This window comes from Boleophthalmus pectinirostris, unplaced genomic scaffold, assembly GCF_026225935.1.
Source record: "Boleophthalmus pectinirostris isolate CB_2022bp ecotype Guang Dong unplaced genomic scaffold, ASM2622593v1 HiC_scaffold_2, whole genome shotgun sequence".
NCBI lineage: Eukaryota > Metazoa > Chordata > Actinopteri > Gobiiformes > Gobiidae > Boleophthalmus > Boleophthalmus pectinirostris.
In genome coordinates, this window is record NW_026571152.1 from 5,498,482 (window position 1) to 5,524,039 (window position 25,558).

The 25,558-nt window shown below is 39.6% G+C and overlaps 1 protein-coding gene across 3 annotated transcripts in view; it reads right to left on the reverse strand.

Annotated features, from left to right (window-relative positions):
• Nucleotides 1–25,558, reverse strand: part of peak1 (pseudopodium-enriched atypical kinase 1) — a 227,674-nt gene that overhangs the window by 67,596 nt on the left and 134,520 nt on the right. For all 3 annotated transcript variants that reach the window (XM_055155511.1, XM_055155510.1, XM_055155512.1), the window contains one exon: nucleotides 14,635–14,707. The gene's annotated coding sequence lies outside the window, so the exon portion shown is untranslated. The remainder of the gene's footprint in view (nucleotides 1–14,634; nucleotides 14,708–25,558) is intronic.

A 25,558-nucleotide genomic window follows, 5' to 3' on the forward strand; every position in this document is an offset into this window, starting at 1 on the left:
CACAGATACACACAGACACACAGACACACACAGAGACACACACACAGAGACACACACAGAGACACACACACACACAGAGACACACACAGAGAAACACACAGAGACACACACATAGACACACACATAGACAACACACAGAGACACACAGAGACACACACACAAGACACACACAGAGACACAGACACACAGAACACACAGAGAAACACACAGAGACACACACAGAGACACACACAGAGACACACACAGAGACACACACAGAGACACACACATAGACACACACAGAGACACACACATAGACACACACACATAGACACACACAGAGACACACACACAGAGACACACACATAGAGACACACACAGACACACACACAGATACACACACAGAGACACACACAGAGACACACACAGAGACACACACATAGACACACACATAGACACACACAGATACACACAGAGACACACACATGGACACACACATAGACACACACAGATACACACACAGAGACACACACACAGAGACACACACATAGAGACACACACATAGACACACACATGGACACACACATACACACAGAGACACACACAGACACACACAGATACACACACAGAGACACACAGAGACACAGAGACACACAGAGACACACAAGAGACACACAGATACACACACATAGACACACACAGAGACACACACAGATACACACAGAGACACACACATAGACACACACAGAGAAACACACAGAGACACACACAGAGACACACAGATACACACACATAGACACACACAGAGACACACAGAGACACACACACAGACACACACAGAGACACACACATAGACACACACAGAGAAACACACAGAGACACACACAGAGACACACAGATACACACACATAGACACACACAGAGACACACACAGATACACACAGAGACACACACATAGACACACACAGAGACACACACAGAGACACACACACAGAGACACACACAGAGACACACACATAGACACACACAGAGACACACACATAGACACACACATAGACACACACAGAGACACACACAGAGACACACACATAGAGACACACACAGACACACACAGATACACACACATAGACACACACATAGACACACACATAGACACACACAGAGACACACACATAGACACACACATAGACACACACAGATACACACACAGAGACACACACAGAGACACACACAGAGACACACACATAGACACACACATAGACACACACAGACACACACATAGACACACACATAGAGACACACACAGATACACACACAGAGACACACACAGAGAAACACACATAGACACACACAGATACACACACAGAGAGACACACAGACACACACATGGACACACACACGGACACACACATAGACACAGAGGAGTGTTGTGGAGAACATGCTTCCTGTGAGCTGCCGTCTCTCCACAGCCTTTAAACAGCTCCAGAGTCTGACATCAAAGAATGTCTCACTGTGTCCAACCTGAAATCAGCACATACATTCTACACAAACTTATCAGATGGAGACACAGTGTACTCTGCTTGTACATACACAGAACACACACACATCTTTATGTTCTGTTTAAACCACTGGAGGGGGCACTTCACCTGCATAAATCCATGGAAATAGAAAGTTAAACTATACTTTGGAACATTCTCCATGGAGGTAACGTTACACCAGACTGTGGGCTATGACAGATACTTTGCAGTCACGTCGTTCTGGAGGTGTTCTACATGTATCTCAATTGGAGGTTAGTTCATCAGTTACCATGGTGACACACAAACTCAAAAGAACAACACAGAATGGATTGAAACAACATATTTTCAGAAGTCTGAGATCGATAAAAGTCTCTGAGATTAATTGAATTTTGATCACAATTTTGATTGGAGTGTCAAATCTCCAAACTCATATAATCGAGTTGAAATTATTTTTTTAAATATATATATAAATAAGTATAATTATGTATTTATTATTTAAATGTAGAGATTGCAGAACAGTTATAGTTTATTTTGGATACATTGATGTTTTTCCGCCTTATTTCATGTTCAAAGTTTATTTTATTTATTTTATATTTTATACATTGCAAAACTGCTCTAAGGTTCGTATTTGTGCCTATATTATTTTCAATTTGAAAGTTTTGTGTAAATTATCAATAACCAAGTGTTTTTTTAGAGAGAGAAATACTGACTAATTGCATCGTGTCAATAAAAAAAATAATTGTTTGAATAATCATGCTTTCAGTATTGACCAATTAAGCAGCAAAGGTGAGAGCATCTTTTCTTGTTTAACAGTACAAATCACATTTCCATGGAAACAAACAAGATGAGGCCGTCCTCCAGGTCAAAGAAGAGTCAGGTTTGTGGAGATACAAAATCTGGGTATCATTCGTTCATTTGTTTTTCAAAATAAAACCAAAAATAAGCAAATGAAAAAAACAAAAATTTTCTGCATTATTTGTCTCCAATACCAAAATGAAAAAAAAAAAACGGATAATGATTTTTTTTTTTCAGTTTTCAATATTGTGTTTAAATGAAATATGAAAAAAAAAAAAAAAAAACATATAACAGCAGGACTGAACCAGGACTGGAACAAGACTAAACCAGGTCTAAACCAAGTCTAAACCAGGACTAAACCAGTCTCAGTCCTGGTTTGGTCTCGGTCTCAGTCCTGGTTTCAGTTCCGGTCTGGTCCCGGTCTCGATCCTGGTCTGGTCGCAGTCTCAGTCCTGGTCTCAATCCTGGTGCTCAGTTCTGGTCCCGGTTTCGGTTCTGGTCTCAGTCCTGGTCCTCGTCCTGGTCCCGGTCTGGTCGCGGTGTTAATCCTGGTCTGGACTGAACTGGACCAGGAGTGTCAGGACGGACCCGCGTAGACTGTCAGGTGACCGGGACTCAGAGCGGAACTGAGACCGGGACTGAGACCTGGACCAGACAGGGACTCAGACCAGGACTGAGACTGGTTTAGTCCTGTTTTAGTCCTGGTAGACGTGGTTTAGTCCTGGTCCAGTTTATACGCGGCGCAAAATCTGGCATCGCAAACGGGCATTATCTGATTTTTCCATTATTCATTTAAACTCAAAATCGAAAACTAATAATAAAAGAAAATAGTTGTTTTTACGCTTTTTTATTTTTTGTTTTATTTTGAAATTCTTATCATTATTATTGTACAAGCCTGGTCACAGTAAGGATACATGTTTTTCAGTACAATAAAACCTTCATAATGAAAAAACATGCTTTAATTTTAGTCTTTTTTTGGCAAAACAAGGTTCCATACTGCCGCTTTAACCAGGAGGCCTCTTCATTGCACCATTTACACGTAAGCGACCTTTATGAGTCACACAGTTAGGGAATTATAGTGTTGCAAATTACAGTTACAAAGAACAGCAAGATAATAGAAATATGCAGTAAAAATCAAGATTACGTTCCTTTTAAAATACTTGTTCACAGAGCGTGTGTCTGAACACGCACTAAACCCAAAACTAAACAACTCCAGGCCCCAAACTCTATTCAAACTTTTCACCGCTGCTGCTGACGTCACACTGTTTATTTACACAAAACTTGAAAATGTCACTCCAAAACTAAACCCCCATTATGCGACCCTTAAAATGGATTAGGGATGAGGTAAGGGGAAGTCAGATGTGTCCTTCAGCAAACAGGGACTGGGCACGGTGCATTCCTGTGTGAGGGAGTCCAGCGAGAGCCATGGGAGAGTGGTTTTGGTCCCGTCCCTGGGGAAGGCTCCGGAAAGACAGCGGCCAATGGACACAGTGTGGGCCGGAGTAATGACATACAAATGTAAATAGTGCAGCTATAGGAGGAGGCATTATAGAGTCACGGGCTGGTCATTGGAGGAGATAAACTTCTGGTGGAGGGTGGAAGCTGCTTGTTGTCATGCAGTGAGTAAGTTTGACCTCCTCGTGTGACTTTTGTTGATTTCGTCAGATCTCAGGAGCTAAGCAGGGTCGCTCCTGGTTAGTACTTCCATGACCAGACGACAGGTGTCCAAGAACATTCACGGAACATCATTTGCCACGTTTACATGAGAGTTTTAATTCTGAATAAAAATGTATTCTACTTTAAAAAGATCATGTAAACACTTAAATCCCAATGAAAATGATTATTCACAATTAAACTTAATTCTGAAGTAAGTGGGTGGTTTCTTCTGATTTTAAAGCTGAATTTATTTATTCCTCAGTCATGTAAACGTTTAGCCAGGACTGGCGCCACCTAGTGCCTCCGCTCAATTTCATCTTTCTCCTGCAAATTGAAATACACTAGAAGGTTTGCAAGAACTGTTGCGAGTTCGGGCACCAGCCAATCAGCGAAGAGCCAGACATTCTGTGTTGGCAACGATTCCTGAGATCAAGGATTTAGTCAGAACAAAGAGAATGTTTGGTAAATTTTATTAAGGGGAAAGGCGTTATTGTCCTTCTTCCTACGGGATGTAGGAAAAGTTTAATATATCAGTTAGCCCCGTTAGCGGTGCATTACAACATGTCATGACCAAACAGCAGCGACTGGTTAAATAAAAAAAGTACCCGCCTACTGTCGAGTGAACAAATCCTAATGCTGCAAGGTCAGACAGTTTCCACAAAGTGAAACTGGCTGACGATTTAGGCTAGTAAACACTTATTCTTCTTCAAAATAATGTCGGTGGTTCAGCACATGCTCGTTGTGTCGCCCTTTTGATGCGATCCGGATGATCTGGCTCCACCAGTCCTGTATTTAAATAACACACTCTTTAATTCAGAATAATTAGTTCAGAATTTAAAAACATCCTGTAAACGTGGCCATTATGTCCTTAGGCAAGACACTTCACCCACATAGCCTAGTATGAATGTGATGTGGGTAAGTGTCTGATTGTGGTTGAAGAAGCAGATGCCACATATTGGCAGACCTTCTTCCATCAGTCTACCCCAGGGCAGCTGAGGCCGCAAAAGCAGTTTACCACCAGTGAGTGTGGAGTGAATGAATAATACAGAAAAATGTAAAGGGTCTGGAAAAGCACTATTGACATCCTGCTGGGGGTGTTCTACATGTATCACAGCAAAAAAGTGGAGAGTTAAAACTGACTCTCACAGAATCAATTTAAACATTTTCTCAGAGTTTATATGAGTCCAATCTGTTCTCGAGTTAATTTAACATGTTTGGAAATGTTAATTAAGTAACACTGGACCAAAGTTCCTGTTTAACCTCAAAATCAAGAGTTATATTAACGTTCTGAGAGTAAACGAATAACACTTTGTAGAGTTATCCTGATTTAGCTCAACAACACACAGAGGCATTTTATTTTTTACGCTATTTTAGTAAATTTAAGATGAAATTATGTACAAAACTGGTTCAAACTGGTCTTCTCTCATGGGAGTTTGATGTGATGGGTGGAAGGTGCCAAAATCAGCTCTTTCTGGTCAGGTTGAGTTAAAATAAAGCTCAGATTAATGTCTAATAAAGCCTCAGATAGAGCAGAGCCGACAGTTAGTATCATACCCCGCCTCAATGACCATCAAGATCCGAAAACGTGCCAACCAGACTGTGAATCGAGATGAGGGGGTGTATCGCCTCTCTCACACCTGGGATACAGTTTTGAAGAAGTGACACTGCAGATGGCGCTGTCGTCCTAGCGCTCAAAGTAGGAAAACCAAAATCTGTTTACATCAGCTGAGGTCTGTACTTAAGAATCTAAAGTATAATCAATATTATAATGAACCTTATCAGACTATCATTTAACTATGAAGTCCCATAAATAGTCCCCAAAGTCCCCAAATATTGTATTGTAAAAGTATTTGCAATTTCCTTTCTAATTTCCATCCCTTATATTGTCTCATCATGGCTTCCACAACAAATCAAAACACTGGATAACATTTTACATCTTTCCTGATCCCAAACTAGATGGTGAGCCCTTGATACTGGACATCTCCAAACCTCTAACTGCACTGCCGTAACAAAAAGCTCTGATCTGACCCGTTTCATTATTTATAAATGTGTCGCGTAGAGGCAAAGCTATTCTTATCTGTTCCCAAATCCAATCTCTTCAATGAATAATTCAATTTTCCGATTATGTAAGACAAATTCCGCTCACTATGAAAACATGTCTCCAGAAACTTCTGCTCAACTTTCGTCACAGTTTAGGAAAGTGAAACTACTGTTCATTCTACAGCAAAACTAGAACATCTCAATCCCCAACAGACAAGAGGGAAGCTGAGGGTCCAAATTGGAAGTTATGTCTTAACACTTGGAAAAAAATCCTTCAAAAAATGAAATGACTAAAAAAAAGCAACCATTTAAACTGAATATTAAAATGTGGTGAATATAAAAAAGAGCATAGCAAAATGTACATACATATATGATATAATAATTTTATTTTATTTTTTTCAATTTTTCAAATTTGGAAAAACTTTACTTCAACTCCTATAACAAACTTATGATGTTCAACACCAAAACTGTTCAATTTCATTGAGGTAGACTTAGCAGTTTTCAAAATAAATGCTTTTAAAATTATGTCAAATTTTTTAGGTCACCCTGTAAACATTTACATTTATGTAATTATGCTTTATATGACACCTGTCTCTTGTAGGGATGGGCATTTGATTACATTTTCTTAATCGATTGTCAGGAGAATTAACGATGGATTTTTGATTAATAATTAATGTTTTTATATTAAAATTATCATCATTATTATTACTATTACTAATCTACATAAATAAACTCAATTTTACAACATATAAACCGTAAGCACTCTAGAGCCAGATCAGCACGTTTGACATTATAATACGTTTAATGCAGCTTTGACACATTTGTTTACGTTTTACAGAAACTAAACTTAACCACATGACTCATTTGCATAAACTGTAAGTGCTGAAAAAACCCCAGCTCTTTCCTTGTGCGCTGATGCGGTTCAGCTTCTGTCAGACTAAAGGACTCAGTGGAATATGAGTGTTCTCTCTGTGACACATGGATGTTGATGATGATGATGGTGAGTGTGTTCTGTGTGTGTGTCGCGTTGGAGATGGTTCATGTTTTCAGAGATCACACGTTTGCAGGTTCAGTGCAGCTCTTTATTTAACATAATTTCACTCACTTTATTGATGTTGGTCACTTTATTTATTTTGGCTTTTATTGTGATGAAAAGAATGAAAAGTGTTTGTCTTTTGGACGCATGTGCACTCAGCTTTATGCTGCAGTAACTGGTAGGGCTGGGTATCATTAAGAAGTTGCCGATACGATACATGCCTCGATACACAGGCCACGATTCGATACATACCACGATACAGTGCACTTTCAACTCAATATGATATATTTCAAATCGATTCGATACAGTTCAAGAAAAAATAAAGGCTAAATCATGTCTGTGATACTAAAAGTGTTTGTTAAACCTCTTCTTGTGCAAAGTTCATATGAAACACAAACATTTTAATCATCAAAACTGTGAAAATGTCAATTGTGTCACATAAACCAGTTTCATTCAACTAAACAAGCAAAAAAAACTGTAGCTCTGTAACAAAATAATTGAGTAAAATATATCAAAAACTACTATTGTGGATATATCAATACAGCAGCCAACGATATTGATACTGTATCATCATATTAAACGATACGATATATCGATATTTTGATATTTTTGCACGCTCATTGTAACCGGGATACTGCGTGTACATGCACCATGACGAAACCGGGACACTCAAAAAACCCGATCACACCCGGGACACTGATGTGCTGTAAACACACTCAACCAGAGCCAGAGCCCAAACCTGGGACTCTGAGGCACAACTCCAGTGTTTGTGTCAGACGCAGCCTCGTCTCTTCACGCGACACACAGCAGCCTACATTTGGTTTGTCGATTAAAAATGAACGTGATCGTGCCCATCCCTAGTTTCTTGCTGTCTTTTTTGTTACTTATTTTCAATTTATTATTACCAATTATTATTTTTTTTACTGTGTGTGAGCTGCTGTGTCCAAATAATTTCCCTTGTGAGTCGATAAAGTTTGTCTAAGTCTAAGTCTAAGCCTCAAAAACACACCCTACTTTTCTCACAAATAATAAAACTTTTGGGAGAAAATTGATACCAGTCCACAATCATAATTACAGCCAACACATACAAACAGGCAGATCCCCTCTTCTTCCCTCTTCCTCCCTCTTCCTCCCTCTTCCTCTTCTCCCGGGGTGCTGCTGGATTACATAACAGGCAGAAATGGGAGACTGGCTCGTTTCACTAATAGCTCATCCAAAGCTTTGTCCGGGCTGATTCTAAATGCGGTCTTTGGAGGAGCTCTAATCCCAACGTCTTGCTCCAGTTTGGAAAGCAATCACAGCTGCTTTTCAGACACCCGGGATGGAGAATGCAAAAATACGACGCGCTTTAAGCCAACACGCCAAGTTAAAGACATGCACCCAGCTAGAAAATAGGCTACGATATACAAGCACTGACAGCTGTGTGGGGCTGGGCTCATTTGTGGTGAAGCTGACAGTATTTTTTTTTTCAATTTTACTTTTACTCAATGAGAGGTGATTTTATTTATTTTATTATGTTTCTGATCTGTGTTCTAATTTTGTTTCCTCGAGTTGTGTTTTGTTTCCTTCACACGATTAACACAGAAACCTGCAGAATCTGTGTATCATTCGTTCAATTTTCTAAATAAAACAAAAAATTTAATAATAATAATTTAAAAAATCTTCATTATTTGTCTCCAAAACCAAAATGAAAAAAACAGATAATGATTTGATTTTTCAGTTTTTCGATTTTATTTCCTGTTTCCGTGATGTAAACTGTGATGCCGGACTTTTGCGCCACATACGGACTGAATCGGGACTAAACCAGGTCTAAACCAGGTCTAAACTAGGTCTAAACCAGGTCTAAACCAGGACTGAACCAGGAAGGAGTGACAGGACAGGCCTGAAGGTGCGCCCGTGTAGACTGTCGGGTGATCAGGACCGAGACAGGGACCTGACCGGGACCAGAACCGGGACTGAGACCAGAACTGAGACCGGTTTAGTCGTGGTTTAGACCTGGTTTAGTCCTGTTTTATTCCTTTTTTAGTCCTGGTTCAGCCTTGGGATCAGTCCTGGTTTAGTCCAAAAGTCTGGCAACAGGAAACGGCCGTTATCTGTTTTTTCCATTATTCATTTCAAAAACAAAAAAAAAAAAACAACCCCCCCCCCCAAAAAAAAAAAAAAAACAACGTTGCTTACTAATTAACAATTATTGTAATTAAGTAACATCAAACCTAAATATGAAATCTCTGTAATTTTCAAAACTGATATGAAACAATATTGGTGACTGTAAACAGGAAGCTGAAAACTCAAGAGTAAAATACAAAGCACAGCTCCTCTGCTCTGATCATGTGAGTGTGAAATCACGCCTCTCATTCAAAACACGATTATAGAAATAAGATCTTATATAGCACGCTGCTGGGCACTAGTGGGGCCACTACACACAGGCTCCGAAGTACACACTACTACACACAGGCTACTAAGTACACACTACTACACACAGGCTACTACACACAGGCTACAATGTACACACTACTACACACAGGCTACTACACACTACTACACACAGGCTACTATGTACTACACACAGTACACACTACTACACACAGGCTACTAAGTACACACTACTACACACAGGCTACTACACACAGGCTACAATGTACAGGCTATTATTAAGCATCAAAACCAAACATGAACAGAATGCACACTTTATAATAATTTCACCTTAATCAGCCTTATCAAAGCGTTAACAAAGATGATTCGACCCTTTCAAATCTCATGTCATCAAAATGATCAAAATTCTGCAATGGAGGCAAAAAATAAGCAACTATTTTAAATTTCCAAGCTACAAATCTTATTTACTTTGCTTCTCTGTTAAGAAGGATGGAAAAAATACAATTTTCTAACTCCAAAATAGTATTTGGACTTCATAAAAACTATAATTTATGATGAAATGTGTAACAGATCTGTAGATGAAGTGGAAAAAGTGTTCAGTAAAACCTCAAAATGTGGGTTCTGCCTTCTTAGTGTCTATCATAATCTCTTGTCAAATAAACACACAAAGTAAAACACAATTGAAAGTGTTTTTAAACTGGGCTCTGATCATATCTGAGTGGTTTCCATTTTCCAAATTGTCCTTGATTTTTCATAACTTGGGATATTCTGAAGTTAATCCCAGTTTTCCCATTAAAACCACATTATGTTCCACTTCATTTTTGCCTCCAGCTGCCTCCATTCCGAAATTTAGAATGTTTTTGTTAGAATTATTAGTAACCTCTAAACACAAAAAGTGTACGGGTTATCCTGAGTGCACGTCATTCATGTGCACTAAGGACTACTTTGGTTTCCCAGCTGATCCTGACGTACATGTCCTTGCCCTTTACTGAATGTTTTCATTTTGAAACTGCAGTTTACATCAAATGTAGCACACTGAAGCACAACTGTTTTGTGTGTAAGCCTCGTGACACTTGATTCTGAGAACAGGACACATTTTGTACTTTTACTTGGACAAACGGCGATTGATAATTCTCTCAAAGACACAGTTGGATCACATGTTGGAGACTTTGGCGATAGCTAGGGGTGTAACGATATCCAAGTCTCACGTTACGATATTGTCGCCATATGAACCTTACGATACGATATTTATTGCGATATCATGGGAAGACTCACGATATGGTGGGGAGCCTCACGATTAAGGATGTAATGATATCTAAATCTCTCTGTATAATATTCACAATATACCGTATTTTCCGCACCATCTTAAGCCTCCAACCCCATCAAAAGAACGACTGCGCGCCCCACAATCCAGAGCACCCTGTAGGCGAGTTTCATTGTTGACAAAAGCGCGCGTTGCATGCTGGGAATTATTTTGGTCGGCAGCAATAAACACTAATTCAACATGACGGACAGAGCGAGAAAGCACGTAAAGGGTATTGATCCCGGTTATTTATCCACTCTAACGGCAGAGGACCCAAGACCATTTGACCAGAAATTGGTCATAAGCATCGATGGACGACAAATCACCCTTTTCAACCCCTACAAAAGGTGGACCAAACCAAATTTCTGGTCAGAATCGCCAACTACCAGGACAAACATTCACTTCGGCGATATCCACAATGACTTGGTGAAAACTCCTGGGCCATTCACAGCAGAAAAGATGAAAACCTCCAAGAGTCTCGATGTGTTGTTGAACTTGTTGGAGTCCATGGTTTGTTAGGATCTTCTACGTTTGCTCTGCGAATGTTTGAAAGCCATTTAATTCACCGTTAGTGGTTCTTTTCACTCAGAATACGAAAAAGACATTTTCCTTCTTCCGTGCTTCTATTTGTGCATCCGATAATGCAGCAGGAATTTACCATTATCGGGGATAAATATGCGAGGTTACGCACTGTGTTTGACCGCTATCGTGTTTTTTGCCTCCGACCAAAATATTTCCCAGCATGCAACGCGGGCTTTTAATAACAATGACATCAGCTGAAACTCGCCTATACACAAATCCACTTGGGAGTCCCAGCACGACTTCAGTAAACTAGAAAGCCGCACCACCCGCAGCGCACGCAAACACACACGGAGCAGACAGCGACCGCGCAGCCAAAAACACCCGCAGCCACACTCATCACTCCACGCCGACGAGGAACGGACCGGTGGAACGAACCAAAAAAGTGAGCGCAATGTGCCACTTCTAGACACAACTGAACAACTGAGTCACTGTGAACACGCCGACAATCCAGCGGTCCCAGACAGCACCCTCCCTACACGCCACAACTGAACAAAGCCCAGAGTCACCGTGAACGCACCAAACAAAGTCCCACTGACCCATCCAACTGTTGTGTTTCCTTTAAAGTCCAGTGCGGTTTATTTGTGAATAAAGTTTGAAAATAGACCATTCAATGACAGTGCTCCTTATAATCCGGTATTATATTACGATATTATTAACTTTGACGATACAATATCACGATATGCCAGTTATTGTTACATCCCTAGCAACAGTCTTACAATACACTGACAGGGTTTGCATATTAGATTTGTTATTGAATAGATACAACTCCTGGTTTCTGGCTTTTATTTAACAGTGAGTCACACACAGGAGTGCTCTGGTGTGTGACCTGCGTTACGCTCCATGTTGCACCTTGACATTTCCGCGGTACACCAGAGGTTCTGCAGCCCCTACGATGAACCTAACGTGACCACAAATATTCACGGTACTTAAAAAACAGTTAATCTTGACATCCCTAAACACGACCTGACAGACTAATACAAGACTCTCACTTCAGAACATGCTTGAACACATCTATGGTTTGTGGATTAAATAAAGCACATACAAAACTGCAGCTTTTGAGATTTACGAACCGCAACCGTTTTAATTGTGATTTCAGGTTGGTTGTGATTAAAAGTGCACTGTGTAACATTTCTGGTGCAGGATCCATCACCTGCTTCTCTCCATATAGATATTGCCCGGAATGTTCTACACTTATTTATCCCTACAGAGACAGGTAACACTGCAGGACCAACATGGAAAAAACTAAATTTATGATATTTGCAAAATGAAAAGTACAAAATCATGTACAAATTAAATTCAATAATAGAGAGTCTCTGAAAACAAGTTTATAGGAGCAACTATAGACCATAATTTAAACTGAAAATAAAGGATGTCCCGATCACATTTTTTTGCCCCCGAGTCTGAGTCATTTGATTGTGAGTATCTGCCGATACCAAGTCCCGATCCGATACTTCTATAAAAATTATGAAATTAACTAAGAGCAAAGAATAAGATCCAGGATGTGTGCAGAGATCAGATTGTATTGATTTCAACGTGTAGTATTTGACTGAACTTGTGAAAACTCAAATGTCCAAAACTTTAATTTTATTAACTTTTCTAACCATGCACCATCGTTGTTGAAAATCTTGACTTTTACCACAGTCTGGTCTTGGAATGTGTAACTTAGTAAACTTAATGAACTGGACAAAACAGGAACCAGATCAGAATCAGATCAGACCTGAGACTCGACTCTGCACAATCTACAGTTTATATATTTGATATTATAGATATTATATTTGATATGTTTGCATGTGCATTATATTTCAAACATTTAGGCTCTTCTATGAAATCCAAATAATACAAAATCTTACCAAATAAAAACAAGATGACACCACTCCCCCGGCCGCCCCCATTTCCCCGCACCACATCCACAAACCCACAGCGGAGCGCGCGCCACAACATCAGTCCCACAGCGCAATAGACGCTTCATGCCGCTTTTCTCACCCTCCCAGCCAAAAGTGCCAGGTCTGCTACGCTACATGCAAACAAACAGCGCCGTGCGATGACGCCATCGGCCGCGCAGGTGTGAACACGAGCCACAGAGCCACAGGTAACAGCGCCCAAGCACGGCATGGTCCAAAAGTCCCAGAGCGCGTGCGCCGCTGGTACAGCAGACGTTAGTGATAGCTGACTGGATGTCCCTGAGCAAAACCCACGACTCAGTAAAATAAAAAACATCAGTTGTTGAATGCTGTGTGTCCTGTGTGTTATATATGTATATTATTTATCCAATACCTGATCGGAACATAACGGCCAAGTCCAGATCAAGTCCGCTGTCACGTGATCGGAAATCGGCGCCGATTTCCGATCACGTGATCAGATCAGGACAACCCTACTGGAAATCACACATAAATGAAATCAGAAATAAATTAACCAAAGTTATCGCGATCATATACAAATATAAATATATCCTAGACAAAATCAGTCTTTATATTATATACAACTCGCAGGTAATGTCTTACAGAACCTACTGTATTGAGATTTGGGGCAATACATATAAGACTCATACAAATCGAATCTTTACCTCACAAAAAAAGGCAATAAGAGCAATCACATGATCAACTTACAATGAACCAACCAATATGTTATTTATAGGGATGTAACAATAACTGAAATATCATGATATCGTATTGTCAAAAGTCTCACAGTAATATCGTGGACCATCACAATATATCGAAGTACAAGTCAAATCGCAGCAATAGACAGAGGGAACTACATAGACCATGATCCTTTGCTTCATTTCAGTGCAGACGACAAGAAGAAATAACAGTTCTAATCACGTTTAAGTCTTAGTTCTTTGGATTAAGGCATTTTAAGAGGAAAAAGTCGCATATTAACAGTTTTGTTTACCTCCACAAAATATCGCAATAAATATCGTACCATGAGATGTATATCGTGAAAATATCGTACAGAGAGATTTGGATATTGTTACATCCATAATCTTGAGCCTCTCCACCATATCGTGAGCTTTCCCACGATATCGCAATAAATATCATAGCGTGAGGGTCATACTGTGAGACTTGGATATCGTTACACCCCTACAAGTTACATGTCAGATCTGTGGCGATGCGAGCCCACGCACAGTCAGAATGCACATTTTTAAGTCAATAAAAAAACATGTTATCGAGTAAATGCATGACGGATCCGTTTAAATGCCATACCGGGAGATTCTAGACAAAGCAACAGCATCTCCACGAAGACGAGCAGATGCCGGACCCTCCAGCAGAAAAGTTACACAGTGCATCTTTAATTTCGCAGCAGCACGAACGCAACACAGAAACCAAACCTGAAAAGAAAACATGACAGATACTCACAGTTTTCAGTCGGATTCAGTGAGTAGGATCCATTTGGGGCCTGGACGCTGCAGCACGGACTTCCCACACCGATCTACGGAAGAGAAGAGCAAAAAATGAAAAGGCGGGAGACGGGAAGACGAGAAACTCCGAACCAAAAACAGATAATGAGGAGAGCGCGCTGCTGCTGGATTCTCCCCGAGGCTGTTTGAAAATGTTATAAAAGAAAGTTAGTGTTCAAAGAGAGGCATAACATAATGGGGTTTAGTATTTAGCACGCGAGAACTCTGGAGATGGATGTGGTTAAGAGGGAACGCTTATAAGGTTACGGGACAGTTGTTACAATCACATTAAAGCTATGAACAAGCAAATAAACTGTTCAAGATCAAGATAAAACATCGTACAGAGCCTCTTCTTTACCAAATACATGAACTTAAAGGTCCTGTATTACACAAAATTCTTTTTATGAGCTTTGAGTCATGTTAAAATGTTGTTACCTCCTCAAAAACAGACCTGGAGTTGTGTTTTGTTTCATTCACACATGTTTGAATATTCTTTTATTAAATGCTCTGTTCCACCTTGTGATGTCATGAAGTGGTAGTTTTTGAGTTAACACCTTAAAGTTAACACTTTTTTATCTTTAGTTCAGTAGAGATCGGCAATTCCAGGGCCGAAATCATCCAAATGATTCTAGTCAAGTTTAAAAACACAGTGGAGCACTTCCTATATTACCACATGACATCACAAGGTGGAACAAAGTGTTTTAGGTTTGAGAGAAGAAGTGTTTTTGCATGAGATGGGCCCTTTAAATACACACTCGTTTGACTATTTTATTATTATCAACCAACAAAAAAAACGGGGGGAGTTAGATGAATTTAATGCTATAATGCGCAACATTTTAAACAACGCAGTAAGATCACCATGGAGAAAAGCAGTTGACGGACTCTAGACACTCAAAGTTAAAATGTGTTCGACCAACCAAAAAATTGAATTGTCGGTTCCAATGACATCAGGACACTTTAGAATTCCTGTCGTTTTAAAATGGAGCGGATTCTCTTAATTGAACCTGCTGAGCGAGAGTGTTATGTAAGACTTTCACACTAATCACAAATCCCCTGCTCTCCCCCCACAAAGGAAACCAGGTCTACAGCTCTTTTCTGATCAAACATCTTCACGGGAGATAAAAATAGAAACAAGAATTCAGCTCATTCTCAACGCATCCACACGGACTGGAACAATAATGGAAACAGCACAAAGGGAGACAGTTCAAGACGCTACTGGAAAATGGTTAAATGTTTTGTCAAATGTGAGTGTTGTAAATCTGTAACACAGGTGTCCCTGTTTTTGGCCAATCTGATCCCTGCCAACAGCAAAGAGAGGCATAAATTGCCATTTGTTTAGACAAAATTCAGAAAACCTGCTTAAAAATGACCAAAACACAAAGAAAATGTGACTATACTGACTCACATGTTAGACATGAATGATCTCTGCATAGTGATTTTCCTTAAAGGGCCCATCTCATGCAAAATCAACTTTTCAGAGCTTTCTACCTTCTAAGAGTGATGTGTGGGCCTTGTATATGTCACTGAATTGGTTTTTAGATTGATTCTGTGTTTTTTGTAACAAATTGCAGCGTATTTCTGCCACCCTTCCACGTGACAACGAACTAAAGCTGCTACAACGATGACGCAGCAGCTACACCTATGATGTGTTTGAAGTAGCAGAAAGCGCTTCGCACCCTCCCCCGCTTCACCACCTCCGCCCTGCCTCCACCCCGCATCGACTACTAGTGTTTATTAATACTTTACCAATCAGTAATGTTCAGCTGATGTCGACACGGTGCTTGAGCTTCATTGCACCTCAAAGTCCTCGTCGGATTCCGGGTCCAAAACATGCGGCTGAACGCGCTGTATCACCAATAAAAGTTTATTCCTGCCGCTATCAGGGTGCACGTCTGTCTCCCCCTCCCTCCCTGAGATGGGCGGAGGAAGGGCGACTCACTCAGAGCCTTCGTCACGCTTGGAGGGTGGAGCCTGTGCTTTCTCAGGACGGGCGGGCGGGGGGAGGAGCAATAGTCGACCTTTCATAGTTCCTGGTCTGTGACACTGTCTCCAAGAAATCAGTAAGATTTCAGAACTATTGTGTAATGGATGTTCCAAAACCTCAAATTGTGCTTGTTTATGTGCAGAAGACACAATGTGAAAAGAGTTATTTTGTATGAGATGGCCCTTTCAATACACACTCGTTTCACAATTTTATTATTATAAACCAACAAAAAAATGGGGGAGTCTCAGTTTTTGATTGAACATTGAACATTGAACATTCCACTACACACATACATGTAGAACACCCCCAGCATGATGTCAGTGCAAAGTATCATTAGAGGACACATCCAAGTGCTTCTAATGCTCAGTTTATGCTCATGTGAAGCTCAGAACCTCCAGAATTGCCTCCGTGAGCTGCAGAGGCTGCACTAGCACTGACTCAGGACTGGTGCAGGCGCTGGGGTTTAGGGAGTGACCAATCAGATCAGAGAGAGACATTTTAGGTCCAAACCAACTGGATTTCAGCATCGAAACTGACAATTCAAATGAGAAAGTCATGTGAGGCTCATTCTGCTTTCTGACTAAAAACGACTTAATGAAAGAAACAAGTGTGGTTAAAACAGGGGTAGATCTGCAGTGTGGTGTCTTAAAGCTACTGTATGTGATTAAAGATGTTCAGACATCATTCCAAATACAACTTTGAGAGGGTAAATTTACAGTGGCCGACGGGGGCCAAACGCACTACAACGGCCCAATGCATCTCAGTTCGAGAAAACAGCTTCAAGTAAGAAACAAAGACAAATGTGTCATCATCAAATGTGCCGTAATAGAGAAACGATGCTAAGTACAAAACAATGAAAACCAAGAAAACACCTGCAAGCGAAAAAGCTGCAGGGGGCGCTCTCCGCTTAATGTTTGTTACCGTAAAGTGGCTTTTATTGGATTATATTCATATACTGTCTTTATAAATAGAATATAATCCAATAAAAGCCACATTACTGTAACAGTCATTTGTTCCCGCTGTAGTTTATTGTCAGTTGGTCATTGTCTGTCTCTCCATCCAGTGTCTCTCCATTGAGTTGTTACACTGAGAGCGCCCCCTGCAGGTTTGGGGCACTTCTGTTGTGGTGACTGTTTATGTTCTTCGTTTGCAGATTGTGGGTGGTCACACGGTCTTGGAGGCATCAGTGTAAGAACCACAGCCCAGGATCGTTTACACAGCAGCTTTATTTCAATAACACTCAGAGCACAACAACTTCAACAGGCTACAAAATCAGTCGCACTTTTAAAAGGGGCCACAGCGGCAGGCCACTACCAACTAGTCAGGTAACCAACTAGTCCTCCCGCTTATACACACTTATCAATCACGTCATGAATTTCATGATTTATTCATAATAAAGAGTTATTAAGACATGAATGAAACAAAACACAACTCCAGGTCTGTTTTTGAAACATGACTTAAACACTCACACATACTACAGAACCTTTAAACTTGTCCAGAAGAACTGACAAAAAAGACTGAAATATGAACTAATAATAATAAAAATAATAATAATAATACATAACACTTGTATAGCGCTTTTCAAGATACCCAAAGACACTTTACATGGGAAGACAAACAATGACAAACAAGAGAAAAGACTATTAATGAAAGTTTTTTCATTAACTGTCCCGGTCCCCTCAGGTCTTATGTTTAGTCCTGGCGGGGGGAGACAGGAGGTTGGCGTCAGCTGATCGGAGGGCACAGGCGGGGGTGTGGTGGTGGAGGAGCTCAGAGAGGCAGGTGGGGGCCAGGTTGTGGAGGGACTTGTACACAATGGTGAGGAGTTTGAACTGAATGCGCTGGGGGATGGGGAGCCAGTGGAGATCTATGAGGACAGGGGTGATGTGTTCACGGGAGGAGGTGCGGGTGAAGATACAAGAATCACATTTCAGAACATGTTTGTACAGTTCTAAAATAATATTAATAATTATGTGTGTGCAAAAATATCAAAATATCTATATATAATTTAATGTGATAATACAGTATCGATATCATGGGCTGCTGTATCGATACATATCGACAATAGGGCTGGGTATCATTAAGAAATTGCCGATACATAGGCCATGATATGATACACATCTCAATACAGTGAGCTATAAGATATATTTCAAATCGATTCAGTATGGTTCAATAAAAACTAAAGGCTAAATCATGTCTGTGACACTAAAAGTCTTTGTTAAAGCACTTCTTGTGCAAAGTTCATATGAAACACAAACATTTTAATCATCAAAACAGTCAAAATGTCAAATGTGTCTCATAAATGAGTTTCCTTCCTCTAAACAAGCAACAAAACTGTAGCTGTAACAAAATGATTTAGTAACATATACCAAAAAATACTCTTGGCGATATATCAATACCAATACAGCAGAATTAACATATTAAACTATACAATATGATATTTTTGCACACCCCTAATTGCCAGGAATTGCCAGAACTGTGTCAGGAGACTAGATAGAAAATGATAGACAAGCAGGTTAAAGATAAAGGCCATAAGATCATCTCCAAGCAGCTTGATGTTCCTGTGATTACAGTTACACAGGACTGTAGCCAACCTCCCTGGACGCGGCTGTGTCATAGGTCATGGATCCGTCCAACAGGATAATGACCCAAAACACACAGCTAAAAACATCCAAGAATGGCTAAGAACAAAACACTGGACTGTATTGGAGTGTTCTTCTGTGAGCCCAGATCTCAATTCTCTTGAACATCTGTGAAAGGAGCTGAAACATGCTGTCTGGAGAAGGAACCCTTCAAACCTGAGACAAGTAGAGCATTTTGGTCATGAGAAATCAGTCAAAATACCAGTTGACCAAGGCAGAAGTCTCATTGACAGTTACAGAAATCATTTGTTTGCAGAGTTTGCATTAAAAGGTTGTGCAACAAAATATTAAGTTATAGGTACAATCATTTTTGTCCAGGCCAGTTTCATTATTTTTTAAATTTTTTTCTGTTTTCATTATTTTGTTTTTTCTGTTGTTTCTGTTGAACCACAGGTGAAAAGCAATGTTTGATTTTCATTGGACAATTTTCAGTAAATTTTAATTTATTATTGCTTTTCTCAGTTTCAAGTTATTTCAGTGACCATTGTTGATTTTTCTTTCATTGCCAGAGAGGGACCAACAATTTTGTCCACCACTGTATATATATATATATATATATATATATATATATATATATGCATCACTTGAAAGTCATTAAATATCACCATGGCAGGGTTAGTTTTCATTGTTTGTTTTGCGTCTTTTCTCGATTTGCGACGCATTTGATGATATGTTTGTCTTTGTTTCTTGCAGCTTGTTTTTTTTTTTTTTTTTTTTTCATTTGCATCACATTCTTTGTTTGTACTTCATTTAAACTTGTTTTTGAGTTTGTGAATTTGCATCCTTTCTGTACTTGAAGCTGTTTTCTCTATCTTATCAAATGAGAAGGGAAAACAAGTACAAGATGTGTAAAAGCTCACTACGATCTCTATGACACAGAACATAGGTGTCATGTATAGTGTGTGCTAGACAAAACAATGCTTGTCCCACTTCTCCTTGTAAACAACAGCTGCTCCTCACACCTGTACATTCCCTTCTACTGGACTCACAGCACCGCTCTCTGATTGGCCGCTCCCGTTCCGGCGCGCTCCCCCGATTGGTGGATTCCCTGACGGAGCCGCAGGTGAGTAGTCAGACTATAATAACAGTTTGGATTTCTTCCCTTTTAATTGAATGTGTCAGAGCTTCAAAGCCTGACTGACTGCAGATGTAATGTAACCTGTGAATGGCTCGTGGCTAAAGGAGCTGCACTGTGGAAACCTAAAGGACCTGTGTTTTAAAGAGCATGTATTACACTATTTACTGTTCTAATGCTGTTTCCTCCTCGCAGACAGACCTGGAGTTGTGTTTTGTTTCATTCACGTGTTTAACACACAAACCTTTAGAATCCATGTATCATTCGTTCATTTGTTTTTCAAAATAAAACAAACAATGAGAAAAGGAAAAAACAACTATTTTCTTCATTATTTGTCTCCAAAACCAAAATGAGAAAAAAAAAAAAACAGATAAAGGTTTCTTTTTGGGTTTTTTTTCAGTTTTTGATTTTGTGTTTAAATAAAAAATGGAAAAAATGGATAAAGGCTGTTTCCCTGTTTCCGTGACTTAAACTGCAAAGCCGGACTTTTGCTCCGCATATGGACTAAACCAGGACTAAACCAGGATTAAAACAGGGCTAAACCAGGTCTAAACCGGTTTCAGTCCTGGTCTCAGTCCCGGTCTGGTCCTTGTCTAGTCCTGGTCTGGTCCTGGTCTGGTCTCAGTCTCAGTCCTGGTCTGGTCCCGATCTCAGTCCAGGTCTGGTCCTGATCCTGGTCCCAGTCTCAGTCCTGGTCTGGTTCTGGTCTGGTCCCAGTCTCAGTCCAGGTCTCAGTCCCAGTCTCAGTTCTGCTCCTGGTCTGGTCCCGGTCTCAGTCCTGGTCTGGTCCTGGTCTGGTCCCGGTCTCCATCCTAAACCAGAACTGAACCAGGACTAAACCTGACTGAACCAGGAGTGTCGAATTTCGATTTTGTGTTTATTCGTTTAAACACAAAATTGAAACCTGAAAAACAAATTGTTATTTGTTTTTTCATTTTGGTCTTGGAGACAAATAATGAAGAAAATAGTTCTATGGTCTTTTCGTTTTCTTATTTTTGGTTTTATTTTAAAAAATGAATGAACAAAAGATACACAGAATAATTTAGGCTTCTCTCAAGTTCTTCTCTCAGAGTGAAAACACTTCAGATTTGGAATTGCCAATCTCTGCTGAACAAAAGGTAAAAGGAGCTGTTCACTTGCTGGAACAGAGTATTTTGAGCTTTGGAGATGTAGACACAGTCATAATAAAGGGTTACTACGAGATGTGAATGAAACAAAACACAACTCCAGGTCTGTTTTTGAGGAGGTAACAACATTAGAACATGACTTAAAAGTCACACATACAATATAGAACCTTTAAACTTGTGCAGAAGAACTGACACAAAAGAATAATTAGGGGTGTGCAAAAAAAAAAAATATCATATATATATATATATATATATATATATATCATATTGTTTAATGTGACGATACAGTATCAATATCGTGGGCTGCTATATCGATATATAGCCAGTAGGGCTGGGTATCATTAAGAAATTGCCGATACAATACATAGGTCATGATATGATACATATGTCGGTACATAGTTCACGATACGGTGCATATCTCAATACAGTGCACTTTCTGTACGATACGATATATTTCAAATCAATTCGACACAGCTCAATAAAAACGGCTAAATCATGGCTGTGATAGTAAAAGTCTTTGTTAAACCACTTCTTGTGCAAAGTTCATGTGAAACACAAACATTTTCATCAAAACAGTCAAAATGTCAAATGTGTTTCATAAAACAGTTTCCTTCCTCTAAACAAGCAACAAAACTGTAGCTGTAAAAAAACATTTGAGTAAAATGTAACAAAAAATCCTCCTGGTGATATATATCGATACAGCAGCCCCTGATATCGATACGGTATCATCACATTAAACGATATGATATATCGATACTTCAATATTTTTGCACACCTCTAATCGTTCGGAGTATTTTTTTTTTGTATATTTTACTAAATTATTTTGTTACAGTTACAGTTTTGTTGCTTATTGAGAGGAAGGACACTGTTTTATGAAACAAAATGTGATAGTTTCACTGTTTTGATGATTAAAATGTTTGTGTTTCATATGAACTTTGCACAAGAAATGGTTTAACAAAGACTTTTAGTATCACAGACATGATTTAGCCATCACACAATTTGAAATATATAGTACTGAATCAAAAATGCACTTTATCGAGATATGTATTGTATCATGGCCTATGTATCGAGATATGTATCGTATTGGCAAAGACGCTTTGCATAAAGAGACCAACAAAGGCAAACAAAAGAAATAAGAAAGTGACTGAAAGGCAATTTTAAAGACATTTTTTTTAAACATGAGGAGTTAGGATGAGTCTCTGAGGTGTTTGGGGAGGGAGTTTCAGAGCGGAGAAGGCCCTGTCCCCCCCATCTTACATTTTGAAGGAGCTCAGAGAGGTTACGCAGGGACTTGTACACGATTTTGAGGAGATCTCAATACAGGGTTAGTTTTTGTGCAGGATTAAACAGGAGATTTAGATGTTTATAAAGGAAATGATGGTACTACAAAAATCTCTGCTAATTGTCCATTAAAACAGCAATTTCCTTTCTGTTGCATTTAATCTAGCAGCGTTCGCCCGGATACCATATGTTCACTCTCTCTGTCTGAGCAATTCTGATGTTTATAATTCCTTTATGCAGCTATGAAAAGGACTATGAATTAACCCCATGAAAAAAAAAAAAAAACACATAAGATTAATTAAAACCGCAATTTAAATCCAATTATTTAGCAAATTCTGTCTTGATTTACATGGAAGAGAACTTAAAACAAAACTAAATACAGAAGAAAACTAAATGCAAAAGATGTATTGGTCCTAACTTGATTTCGATACTAAGGAACAGACTCGATACTCCGTACTGATTCTGATACCGACAATTTTCGACAATAGATGCAGCAAGAATATCAGACTTCCAGTCATTGCGCAATTCATACTGGGAAGGATTTTCTGAAAAAGTGAGCATCAAACCACCATGTTTGTTTTCCCAGTGGGATGTGTCTACTGACAAAGATGATCTTTTCGAGTCTTTTGAACCATATCACTTTTGTTTCTGGTTCTGATATTGTCATATTTTAGTTTTGGGATTCAGACATTGTAATTGTGTGGTTGTTGGATCCTAATACCCGAAAATGACTCGAAAAATTTGTTTACAAACTCCATAATTGCAAAAGTGAATCAGATGTGTGTGACTGCAAACCTCTGTTCAAACTGTTTCCCTTCCCAACGGAAATGAAAAAGAGTGAAAGGTGAAGGCGATGGGCAGGATTGATCCACAGGAAGGACCAAAAAGGAAACCTTTGACTGCCTAAATCATCCCGAGTTTGCAGCGAACATTTTGTATGTGGAGAACATCACAGCAGGATCCTGATCCCTCACTCAACCTTGGTTACGAATTTAAAAAGTCAACGCCAAAGTGAAAGGCACCAGCTGTTCACCAAGAAACACCTTCGACTGCAAAGAGACCAAGACGTGATGTTGCTGTAAAACCACAAGAACAAGAAAGTGCAGCTCAGTCTGTTTGTCTTCTGCTCCTCTCACTTAACAAAAGGGATCCTGCTTTGTTGTCGCTCCACATACAAAATGTTCAATGCAAACTCAGGATGATTTAGGCAAAGGTTTTTGGTCCTTCCTGTGGATCAATCCTGCTCATCGTCTTCACCTTTCACTATTTTTCAATTCTGTTGGGAAGGGAAACAGTTTGAACAGAGGTTTGCAGTCACACACATCTGATTCCTTTTTGCATTTATGGAATTTGCAAACAAATTTCTCGAAGCGTTTTCTGCTGTTAGGATCCAACAACCACACAATTATGATGTCCGAATCCCAAAACTAAAATATGACAATGTCAGAACCAGAAACAAAAGTGGTTCAAAAGACTAGAAAAGATCGTCTTTGTCAATAGACACATCCCACTGGGAAAACAAACATGGCGATTTGATCCTCACTTTTTCGGAAAATCCTTCCCAGTATGAATTGCGAAATGACTGGAAGTCCGATATTCTTGATGCGTCTATAGAATGTAATTTTCAACATTAAATCAAAGTACTTTCTGATTTTCTATACTTTTGACAACCCTAGTATATAGTAGAAACACCAGAAACACAGGAAGAGCGTATGTGGAGAACCAGCCAAAAAAATTTAACCCACAACCTCCTACACAAACACAAGTTGTAACCGAAACTGCCCCTATGCAATCCTTAGCATTTTACAGTCACGAGTTGTGTGTAATCCATCTGCAGTGTGACAAACGCATCTTTCAACAACAAAAGCAGCACAATCTGAGCGTCAAACTCCAGCACGCAACACTGATCTGCGCTCTGCTCACGTGCACAACACAAATCTCTTCATTATCTGATTTCTGGAGTTATCAGATTATGGAAATGTCATAGTTTGAGGTCAGCTTGGTGCGTTTTCTTATTAAACACAAAACATTTCTTGTGTGGATTTAATATATTTGGTTACGCTTATTATTTTTTTCCTCATTCTGTGGTCTGACACGTCTCTGTAGCAAAACTCTGTTTTATTTTCTAAAACAAATCCGTTCTGCAATTGGGAAGAAGCCTTTTCACAAACATTACATCATTTTTTAACACTTTTTAGGCTACGTTCAGACTGCAGGGCTTAATGTTCAATTCAGTTTTTCACGAGGTCGTTCACATTTCCAATTTAATGCGACTTGTGTATGTGATTTCCAGTGTGAACTTTAAATGCCCCAAAAGTGTCTCGCCTGTGCACTGGAGGACACGACGACGTCACATGCGGCGAACGTGCTCAGTGTTTACAAAAATCTCCGAAGCGTGGATGCAGCATCGAGCACTTGGAGATTTTAAAGTTGCTGTTTTACCAGAGCCAGAACATTCTGGGCCCATGTTCATGGAGACAAGCAGGTGATGGACCCTCCACCGGACAAGTTACTCCTTTAAGTGCTCCTTTAACATGTTTATAGTGCTAGTGCATGTGCAAAGTTTTTCAGAAAAGTTGGATTTCACAAAATAAGAAAACTATAATTATTAAATTTGTTCTGTGGCTTAAACCCGAAACCGAAGATGAAGAGGTATCAACATTTTAACATGGCTTAAAGGTTGTATGGTTTCAAAATAGCATTATAGAGATGCAGCAGCCTTGTAATTATGGTGACAAAAATGATGAAAAATTCTGATGAAAGTCCATCATCTG